Here is an 11,623-nt window from a genome sequence, read left to right as displayed (position 1 = left end):
ATTAAGACAAAAAATGTCTACTTTGTTGTCGCTTTACATGTTAAGCATGAAAGTCAAACAAATTTATGATTTTGATACTTCTACTTAGCAACTATTATTATGACGTCGTTTGGTGTTGCCACCGTGTGATCAGGACTATTATGTTGATACCAACGACTCGCTCTTCGTCAGGTTGAATGGTTTGGCGGAGTGTTGAAATAATATGCTGATCAATGTCATTCATTAAGCCTACTGCTCAAAATGGGAAACCAGTGAGCAGTATAATTGAAAAATTATAAGATGAGTATTGCGAAATGTGGAAGATGCGGGTCCGGATAAACCTACCTAAAGGCATGCTCATTATGGTGAATGGTCACAAATGATTTCTCAATAATTTCAATACCCAGTATGTCATTTTATATTGTCTTTATATCTTCATACCACCAAAGAATTCAAAATGTCACCTTTATCTATTCGAAATCCTGAAGATTTTGACGAGCTCGATTGTCAATAAACCTGTAAGGTTGGGGAACTTGCCTAATGCACGTCGGTTTTTTTTATCATTAATATTCACTAGAACCTGAGCATGAAATGTGAAACAAATGGGAAAAAGATATAAATAATTAATAAATAAATAACACTATATTGTATGTTCAGTGTGTAAGCCACTTGCTCAGTAACTAGAAGCTCACGGGTTCAATCTGGGGGTTGGCCGAGACAGTTCTCCGGGTTTTCCAATGTCGTTTACCAGTGTCACTGCCAGTGTCCAGTCGTTCGGAGGGGAGGAAAACTCGAGATGAGATGCTAAGCTATGCAAACGTTGACGTGCACGTAAAAGAATCTTTGAAACTAGGAAATCGAATACGAGTGGCAGAAGTGTCTCTGTTCGGGCAAACATTCCCTTTATAGCAAACTGCAGGGCAATTGCTCGTCTTTATTAACCCCGTTGGTTGGGGTAGGCAAGTAGGACTTTAAACCCCATCCCTTTTGAGCTCATTTTTAGCCGTTGATTTTATCATTAAGTATTGTTTCATATTTTTATTGTGATAAATAACAATAATAATAAAAAAGTGTATTGACTAACTCTGCTTCCGATATGAATGGAATCAATGTGTAATAATATATAAGGGTTGTAGATACGATACTGTTAGTGTCCTGGTGGCTCGGTGAGTAAGACGTTGGCTTGCTAATCTGGGGGTCTCGTTTTTCATCCCGGTGTTGGCTGAGAAAGTTCATATGATTTTCCGGCGTGGTGCAGGACTGAGGGCATATCGTGTTGTGTCATAATGAATCGCGCAGACTATATCTCAGAGGCAGAAAAACAATTAAGTAATCCTATACATTACACTAAATTAGACCAACCCATCTTTAAAGACACCGCAACTTTAATAAACAACATCTTACATGAATTGCAGGATAAGGAATACATAACAGCAAAACAATATGATTATCTATCTGCTAAATCTGATTGCCGACAAAGACATCTCTATACACTACCAAAAATACATAAAAATCCAGAAACAGAATGGTTTATACCTAATAAATTACCCAAGGGACGCCCAATAATATCAGACTGTGGCAGCGAATTATACAACGTATCACAATATATAGACCATTTCTTATTATCCCTAGCATGCCAACACCCATCCTACCTTAAAGACACTAACGATTTCATTCACAAAATCAAACAGTTAAGAGTCCCCGAACACACCATTTTAATATCCATCGACGTACAGAGCATGTACACGAACATTGATAATAACACAGGTATTGAAGCAGTTAGGAAAGTATTTCTTAGGAACCCACAAGCATCCAGGCCGGACGAAGAAATCCTCAAACTAGTCGACATTTGTCTGAGGAGGAATGACTTCGCTTTCAACGACCAAGTATACCTCCAGTCTTCCGGAACTGCGATGTGAAAACGATTTGCCCCAAGTTATGCAAACCTCTTCATGGCGGAGTGGGAAAGGGAAGTTCTGCCACTCTGTCCATTAAAACCAGATTTCTATGGACGCTTTCTAGATGACGTTTTCATAGTCTGGACGTACACACTAGACGAATTTTGGACGTTTTTCAACATTTTGAACAATCATCATTCATCTGTTAAATTAACCGCAAATGTAAGTCATAACAGCACAGATTTTCTTGACACCACCGTCTTTAAAAGTAGCAACACCAAAAACACTGGCGAACTAGAAACTAAAGTATTTTTCAAAGAAACTGATACACATCAACTATTGTTCAAGAGCTCCTTTCACCCCAAACATACCTTCTCTGGCATCATAAAATCTCAGATTCTCCGTTTTCATAGGATATATACTCAGAAGACCGACTTTGAGTCAGCATGTACGCTTGTATTTAGCAAACTAAGAGAAAGAGGATACTCCAAACGCGATCTACGACGTATAAAAAACAACACTCTAGCTGAGCTGGCCGCCAAAGAAACAAATAATATGCAATCAGCAGTTAAAACCAAAACTTGTGTCCATCCAAGATGTCAAACATGCAAAATCTTAAACATATCCGACCATTTCCATAACAAAACATCTGGCACGCAATTCCCAATATTAGACCAACTTTCATGCAATAGTTCAAACATAATTTATCTAATTTCATGCAGACAATGTGACAAGCAATACGTGGGGGAGACTCGAAATGCACTTAGGGAAAGAATTAACGGTCACCGATCAGACATAGTCACCAAAAAAGACAAACCGGTCTAAATTCATTTCAACCAACCAAATCATGATATTTCTGATCTCATTGTCACGTCAATAGAAAAGACCAAGAGCGACCTTGAGACCACAGAAGAAATTAAAACCTTTAGGCTAACAAGAGAAAAATTCTGGATTGACAAATTGAAAACAACAGCCCCCCTAGGTTTGAATATTCATACGGCTATCGCAATAGTCCCTTTTGTAGTTCCATTTACCGCAAGTACATCCAAAATCATCAGAAAACACTATACTGATCTCCAAAAAAATCACCCGAAAATATTCACACAGAAACTTATAATTGCATATTCTAAAAATAAAATTTTTCTTTTTTCTTCAGAAACAATAATACCAGAACACCAGAAGCGCCATCCAAGGAAGACCATCAGTACCACCAACATCAATAAACAGTGAAATCGCCTTTGTATACAAATCTAATGTATTGTTTGTATTTTTAATAAAACTAGGAAATATCACGAACTAACTTTTCATCATCCTAGGTCAGTGCTTATGTGGAGACTTCACCTCTCCCCCAAATTCTTAAACCTAATCTATATATAATCTCGCCAACAATCACGCGCCCTAACCTTATTTACATCTCATTGATTTAGCCATTATTTACGGTGTATTTATCTATCTTAATAGGTTCACCTATTGTAATATGCCGTTTATTTTCATTCGTTATCGTTTGTAAAACTGATTATTCATGATGTCGCTTCATTTTTAATATGCCATAAACTTTTGAATATATCAATATATTTAGGACAAGTAAAGGTCGCCTTGTTTTTGTTGGTGTGTGGTGATAGATGTGTATGTCCAAATGATTCCGTTCGTAAGATTACACGCGATTCTAAAATTTGAAAGAGCTTTAAAATGATGCGACATGATTATATGGTGTAAAATGGCTTTAATTAAATTTAAATGATTTGTTTCACGATTTGGTTTTCTGTCCACAAACACAATGGTGAGATATAACTGATTTTTATTTCAACAGTCAACAGTTTCCACCAACAACGAAAGTACAGTTGATTTCCGGTTTATTTATCGAAATGCTCAGATCCATCTAAATCAATATTTTAGTCGAGTTAATCAAAGAGGGTTAACTCCTTTAAGGTCAGAATAGAAAGCTTCGTTTCGTTTTGAGGTGTGTAATCGTACAGATCTACTCCACTAAGCCACGGGACTTAGACTAGTAATTATTTCCCCTTATTTCATGAATGTAGTGCGAGTTATAAATAGAAAATATTTCCCTTAATTTTTTTCACCTCTTCTTGTATTTTTGGGTTGACTTTTTAGTCTAGAACAGGAGAAAGGGACCAAATTTGCAATTTCATAGCAGTTTTGGGTAATACTGATGATATTACAGCGGAGGGATAGGGGGTGTAAAATGTCTCTGCTGAGCAATCATTGTGTCGGAAGTGAGATTTTCACCCCAGTCAACATCAAATCCCCGTAGCAAAAAATCTAAACGTTTAACCCCCTACAACATTATGATGAGCAGATTGCCAAATGTGGTCCCCATTGTTCCTATAAAGATTGGAACTGACGGAATGTTGAGCAAAACGTTGTAGCCTGTGCTGTTACAGCCATTTAACATTGAAGTCAATTGGTAAATAATAAAAAAACAGAATGAAATATCTCAGACAAAAGACCGAATAGTAATAATAATAACAAAAGTCAAACATACAGACGTTATACATAATTGAAATCAGCGAAACATACTACAGATAGTGATAATACAATTAAATATAAATAAATTAGAAATATATACATTATTTACATAAATCATTCAGTAAATGGACATGAATATGGTTATCTACCCTTATAAAATCAAACGGGAAACGACTGGTTTGTAAACCGTTTTTTGATTGGTTCGTAGATTTTAGCTACACTCAAGGCTAGGGCAGATAATTTGAAATCCTGGAAACCCTATGGATTAACTCCGGGTATAGACCCCTTAATTTCCAATTATACTGACGTCAAACTGTACTGTGCATAGCTTAACATATAATAAACCAATTCCAATTGAAATAAAGATGAAACCTTACCGAATAATTATATTATTTGATTAAATCCAACTGCTATGCGAAATTTCTATTCATTTTAAAATGCAATCCGAACTAGAATCACGCGTTTTCATGTTACTCGAAAATACAGAAAAACTGTTCGGTAAGATAAGATTTCAGTGTTACACTCTTCACGATTTGTAACATAATTACTTATTTTTATGCAAACTGTGATATGTGTTGAAAATTTTGCAATTGAACGTAATTTTACTTCCGCAATCAATTGTGGTGTATCAATTGTAGCCGTGAATAAAAATTATCACGGCTACAAATATTGCAGCTAGTTGAACCCCATTTCATTTCATTAGATTTCATTGACTTCAGTATTCGATTAAGGACACTGCTATAGTGAAACGGATCTTTAAAATATTCGACGTGACCTCCTGTGCAGACTATATAAACAACCAACAGAGCGTATTATTTTCATTAGAACAATTCTCCATTTTAGAATTGCAATTAGCAGACAGGTGAGTTGATTTGTGTAAGGTATCTGTGGATGTGTATTATTATGAAGGAGCAAACGAAACAAATATGTATATATTTCAATGTATATGGACAAAGTTTCTGTGATATAGAAAGTTTGACCAGGAAAATGAGACATACTGTCACCTGTACACGGATTTCTATGGAAATGAATATTTGTCACAAATGACAATCGCAATGGCAATATACATCCAATCGAAGGTTAGATGAATATATATTCTTCCTGTTTGCTATTATCATTAGTGTTATCGTAAAGTGCTACCATTTTGCCCAAGCGGTTGAAATGGGCGTCTTAGTTTATGTGCCTGGGATGGCACTGACGACTGGCCAATAAAAAAAGGATAGAATCCCAAAATAGTGACGCTCGGTGGGTATGGGCGCAAGTTCACTAGCATTGTTTCGTCCTTGTCAGTGGTAAAGCCGTGAAGGTGGGGGGCTGCTGCCCAGGAACATAGTCGCCTGGATGGGTCGAATGCCAATGTGGCTTCGTGGATACCACTAGCAGAAGATTTAAAAGACACCCTAACAGGTGAGAATCGAAACACGAGTAGGTCGTTTTGAAAATTTACACTACGATAACTACAGAAAAGTAAGACGTCAAACACAAAAGGCATATTGATAAGATGTTTACTTCCTGTGTTGCGAAGTGCTGACTGATACGTCTGTTTCATAAGTTACCAATTCAAACTCATTAATTTGGATTACCATCCAGTTTGTTTTATGGTTTGTGGCATCTTAGGAATTTATTAATAAATAAATACATATATGAATTAAAACTTTTGTAAATATATTTATGGCGACATTCAATTTAAGTGTTGGGACAAGATGGTAGCACTTTACAATGGGGTCATTCCGTGTCAAAATACCCTCTTTGGTATTGAAATTTGGTTTAAATGCTCTATATTGGCTCCTAAACTAACGGTTCCAAATCTACGGCCTGTCGAGTTTTGGCATTTCGGCAAAAATGAGCACGACCGCCAATATTCGGGCCCCGAGTTCACAAAGCATTCTCAGACTTAAGTTGAGAATTTACTCAAACTTGTTCACCTTATTTTAACTAAAATATAGCCCTTTATAATAATTTTGTTGTTTGAATGTATGAGATACATCAATAAGAAACTATGTGCAAAGTTTTGTGTTTCTGCATCAAAGATATTTCTCATAAACAGTGATTGAAAGTTGAGCAAATTCTCAACTTAAGTCTGAGAATGCTTTGTGAACTCGGGGCCGGATGGCTAGTTGATCAAAATGCTGAAAGGGTATTTCTCGTCAGTTAATTCATTAATACTTAGTAAAGTATGATGAAAAGAGAATGACTGGTTGTTTGAAGGAGGCCACATGTTCTTTGAACATAATCCTGCTAGAGTACTGATACGGTATCCATGATGGACTTGATTTTACTGAAAAATAAAAATAGTGTACCTTCGCATCTTAGTGTGGGTGTATTTTTTCGTCACCAATGTCCGTCAACATTTGCGGGGGGAGGGGTTAACGCATGCGTGTTGTATCGTAAGGTCTGTTATTGGGTCAACTGGTGTGGTTTCGATTTCCCGACTGTACTTGACAAGGAGTAGGGTCGTCTCTCCAACTTCGTGGGTTTTCTCCGGGTCCTCTGGTTTCCTGCCACTCCAAGCGAGTTATTGAAATGAAATTGAACCATATGTTTATCCTGAAATTAACAGATTGTTTTCAAGATAGGACAAATCATATCCGCTCCTTTTCCGAAAAACTTGTTAACGCGATAGAGATTACAGTTTTAGCGGAGTTTCTTCAACTTGATGCTGTTGATTATTAGGGTAGTGAGAGGATTAAACCTGTTGATATTCAGCGCCCCTTTTGCTGAAAACCTTGTTAACGCGATAAAGATTACCGTTTATACTTGATGCTGTTAATTATTTGGAAAGTGAGAGGATGAATCCTGTTAATAGTCAGCGCCCCGGTTGCGGAAAACCTTGTTAACGCAATGGAGTATAATGTATTTTTCAATTTGACTGTGAAACCTTTGGGGTAATGAGAGGACAGACCCTATCGAGTTACCCTCCGAAATAAAGGCTACAGTTTTTAAACGATTTTATTTAAATTCAATGCGAAGCATTGTGGGGCCATGGGAGGACAAATCGTAACCATCCGTTCCCGAATTCAACATTCAACTTTCCAAAACTTTCCGTTCCGGAGTTACCTCACCGTTTTTTTTCGGAAACCTTTAGCGATGGAGCCTATATAATTTCTTATTATAAAGGACACGAAGGGGTGAACAATTTCGATATTCAGCGTTCTGCCGCCTTCTGTTCTGTAGTTTGGAGGCATAAAGACTACACTCATCAAACTTGGTAAACGCTGCAAGACAACTTTTCAAATCTGGTTATATTTCCCGTATTTCATTTTCACGCTAGTGTGACTATCTTTTGATATTGTGTCAATCTGGTTAAAACAAAGATCCTATTTCGTTTCGTTTTTATAGTTCAAAATTTCGTTTTACTCGTTTTTATAGTTCAAAATTTCGTTTTACTCGTTTTTATAGTTCAAAATTTCGTTTTACTCGTTTTTATAGTTCAAAATTTCGTTTTACTTGTCTTTACTACACTTGGATGTGGAAGAGTTGTTATTTAACTCGTGTTCTGAATGGTGTCAGGGATAAGCCAATGTTACGGCGAGCTTTAGGCGTGTTTTGCACGGAACTGTGGGTAATCCACTAGTAACATCAATACTGATTGGTTAATCAAATGTCTGACGTCATGGGTCATAAGTCGGTCTTTTGACCCCTGACGTGACCTATGGCTATAACTTGTCAGATCTTCATGTAGTGTAGGCCATCGAAAGTATAAAAAAACGAAACGAAATATAAAGGACACGAAGGGGTGAACAATTTCGATATTCAGCGTTCTGCCGCCTTCTGTTCTGTAGTTTGGAGGCATAAAGACTACACTCATCAAACTTGGTAAACGCTGCAAGACAACTTTTCAAATCTGGTTATATTTCCCGTATTTCATTTTCACGCTAGTGTGACTATCTTTTGATATTGTGTCAATCTGGTTAAAACAAAGATCCTATTTCGTTTCGTTTTTATAGTTCAAAATTTCGTTTTACTCGTTTTTATAGTTCAAAATTTCGTTTTACTCGTTTTTATAGTTCAAAATTTCGTTTTACTTGTCTTTACTACACTTGGATGTGGAAGAGTTGTTATTTAACTCGTGTTCTGAATGGTGTCAGGGATAAGCCAATGTTACGGCGAGCTTTAGGCGTGTTTTGCACGGAACTGTGGGTAATCCACTAGTAACATCAATACTGATTGGTTAATCAAATGTCTGACGTCATGGGTCATAAGTCGGTCTTTTGACCCCTGACGTGACCTATGGCTATAACTTGTCAGATCTTCATGTAGTGTAGGCCATCGAAAGTATAAAAAAACGAAACGAAATATAGATCTGTACTTTAATCAGATTGATATTGTGTAGAACCCGTGTTGTGTTAATATTTTCATGTAAGTCATCTGAAGGTCACGTGGGACAATGGGGCAAAGAAAGGATACTCTTTAAAACACCCCTAAGTCAAAATATAACAGAGAGCAGATCAGGGGGGGGGGGGGGGTCCAGGATTTTTTGCAGGAGGGGGTTTGCCAGGCTCCTGTTAAGGAAATTTGACAGTTGACAATGCATGCTGCCATCATCGTCTCTCAATTACGTAGGCATACATACACACTGAGCTTTTTAAAGAGAGAATCCATCATCCCGTTTGACGTCAATTTTTGTAATAAATTAATAGGATCACATTGTGATTCAATTTCATTAATTGTGATATCACACATGTCTATATCATTATTTCGCATTTGAATGCCAATCCCATCCCACCAACTAGGGATAAAGGATAAAGTACTGTTTTACATTTTTTTTTATGTAGCTGAGCAGGGTGGGGTTTTTATGTGTACGTATTATCTCGTCGTCCCTGTCCGTTAGTTCACATTTGTTTGTTGACAATAAACAGGTGACAATTTTTGTCCGATTTTGATGAAACTTAAAATATATGTTATTTCTCAAAGATCTGGCAGCAGGAGCCCTGTTTTGGCACTTGTCGGACCGTCACGTCATGGAGTATTGTCCCTGATTATTACAAAAATTACGTTTTTAACTTGTGGGCCGTTTAGAGGCCGCAGTTTTTAACACGTATCGGACCGTCACTTCCTGGATTTTTACCCCTAATTGTACGAAAATTTCATTTTAGCTTGTGGTCCACAATTTTTATTTGATTTTAAAACCATTCCAATGTACCTTCGTTATACCATAATTATAGATGAGTTCAAATTTCGTGAAAATCGTACAGAAACATCCTGACAAAATTGTCGCTCCCCTTTACGCATATAGTGCACATCATGTAATACAGAGAGTGAGTGAGTGTGTGTGTGAGTGAAAGAGAGGAGAGGCTTTAACGTCCACTCGACACAAAGTCATTTATGAATGTTAATGTTACTGGCGCTATCGTCATTTCACTTCTTCTTTTCGGTTGACATCGCAGTCAATCATTTCACAGGCGGTAAAATATTTTCACATCAGAAATGTTTTAGCTTCGAAACAGATAAGATGATTGAAAAAGCGGGAGTAGCTATGGTAAAAACCAAACCTTACCGGTTAAAGTGGAAGAATAACTTGGAGTTTTTACTGTCCCTTATTGGATATAGTGTAGGATTGGGTAATATTTGGAGGTTCCCGTACCTATGTGCCTTGAACGGCGGAGGTTGGTATTATTTATAAAAAAAAACATAATAATAATAATCATTTCGAAAGCGAAAATTCCGTTAAATTAATTTTGAAAAGTTTTTATCGCATATAAAATGAAATACTTGATAGCTAGCAAAAGAACGAACAGGCAAAATCGAGACAATCTATACGGGTACTAATATTTGTGACTAATGTTTGTTTGTCTGTTCATGGTTGACGGCTACACTAGGGCTATCCCAAGGCTGAAATTTGGTGAATAGGAGTAACATGGGCTTGGTGGCGTTGGACTTCCGGTTTTGGAGCGTGCAGTGCCGAGTCATCCGCTAGTATATATAAAAAATGTACAACCTAAATTAAAATAATTAGAAAATAACCATTACACCCCACACAAGCTAGTGCCAGGTGTCCCAGAAAAAGAAAGCTTTGTGCTCCAAATTGGCCCATCAAATTAGATATCGCTTTCCCTTGATGATTTATTTTAAATGTTCGACTTTAATACATTTGTTATACACTATCCCGTTTCGCATTTTCTTTTTTTTTTCAGCTGTGTTCCTTATTCCGTACGCCATATTTATGTTTTTAGTGGCGTTTCCACTATCATTTTTGGAACTGTCAATTGGTCAGTTGGCTGTATATATGCGCTGTAACCTCCCCCTTCAAATCAATTAAACGTGAAAGCCCAATTTATTGATAAACTGGGTTAGCTCATTAAAGGAAATCTATTTGTTTACAAAGTAATTACCTTTTGCTCTTAAATCGTATGTGTATAAGTTTTAATTCCATGCTGGGTAACAAAGAAATGAAATGAAATTGAGTTTAACGCCCTTACTTTTTGTGTGCTAAACGGGAGATTGCCCACTCTTTGTCGAATTCCAACTGTTTCTTGTACGTGCACGCCAGCGTTTACATGCGCACGTTACATCCGAGCTACTAGACGCCGTCTGGCGTGCAGAGGTTTTTCAGAAATGTGAGAATAGAAGATAAAAACGTAAAATAAACCCTCTGTTCAAATTAAAGATGTGTTATGTAAGATTTAGATAAAGAGGTGACGGTTCTTTCTATTAATAGTTTAAAAATAGACAGTGAAAATGAATGTTTAAAGTTTCGACAAGAATAGCGAAATATCGATAATAAACAAAGTCTCGATTTCCAATCTTTCGTTAAATGATAAAATATTGCGGATGTTCTAATTCAATTAATCTCCAAGCCAGTCAATGGTCTAGAGTGTTGATTATGGCCTTGTTAGATTTAACTCATGCATTTTTAAGTAGGAGTGTTTGTAGATTTAAACAGGCATTATGCAAGGGCTAAATCTGCCTATTACAGATCTTTCTTGAGGCCTGAAATGTTATATACGCTATTGATTAGACATGTATTAACATGGAAAGACCATATCCGATGCGATCGGATAGGTCCGATTTTAAGTAGATTAGAACGGTTCAGCCATTTAATGATTTAATCTAAAAATGGTGAAGCGAGCTAAGCTTCTAACAACCAGCACAAGGGGTTATAATCAGTGCATACATCTTGTCAAACCTTCAAAAGCTTAATATCTTCGCTCAGAATAAAGTAATTTGAACGAAATTTTGCATTAACTATTTTAAAACCAATATAGCATGAACGATGAGCTCTTTATCTAAATTTACATTAATGTATTCTTAAGTAAGCG

Source organism: Patella vulgata, chromosome 5 (assembly GCF_932274485.2).
Source record: "Patella vulgata chromosome 5, xgPatVulg1.2, whole genome shotgun sequence".
Taxonomy (NCBI): domain Eukaryota; kingdom Metazoa; phylum Mollusca; class Gastropoda; family Patellidae; genus Patella; species Patella vulgata.
This window is presented reverse-complemented; position numbering follows the sequence as displayed.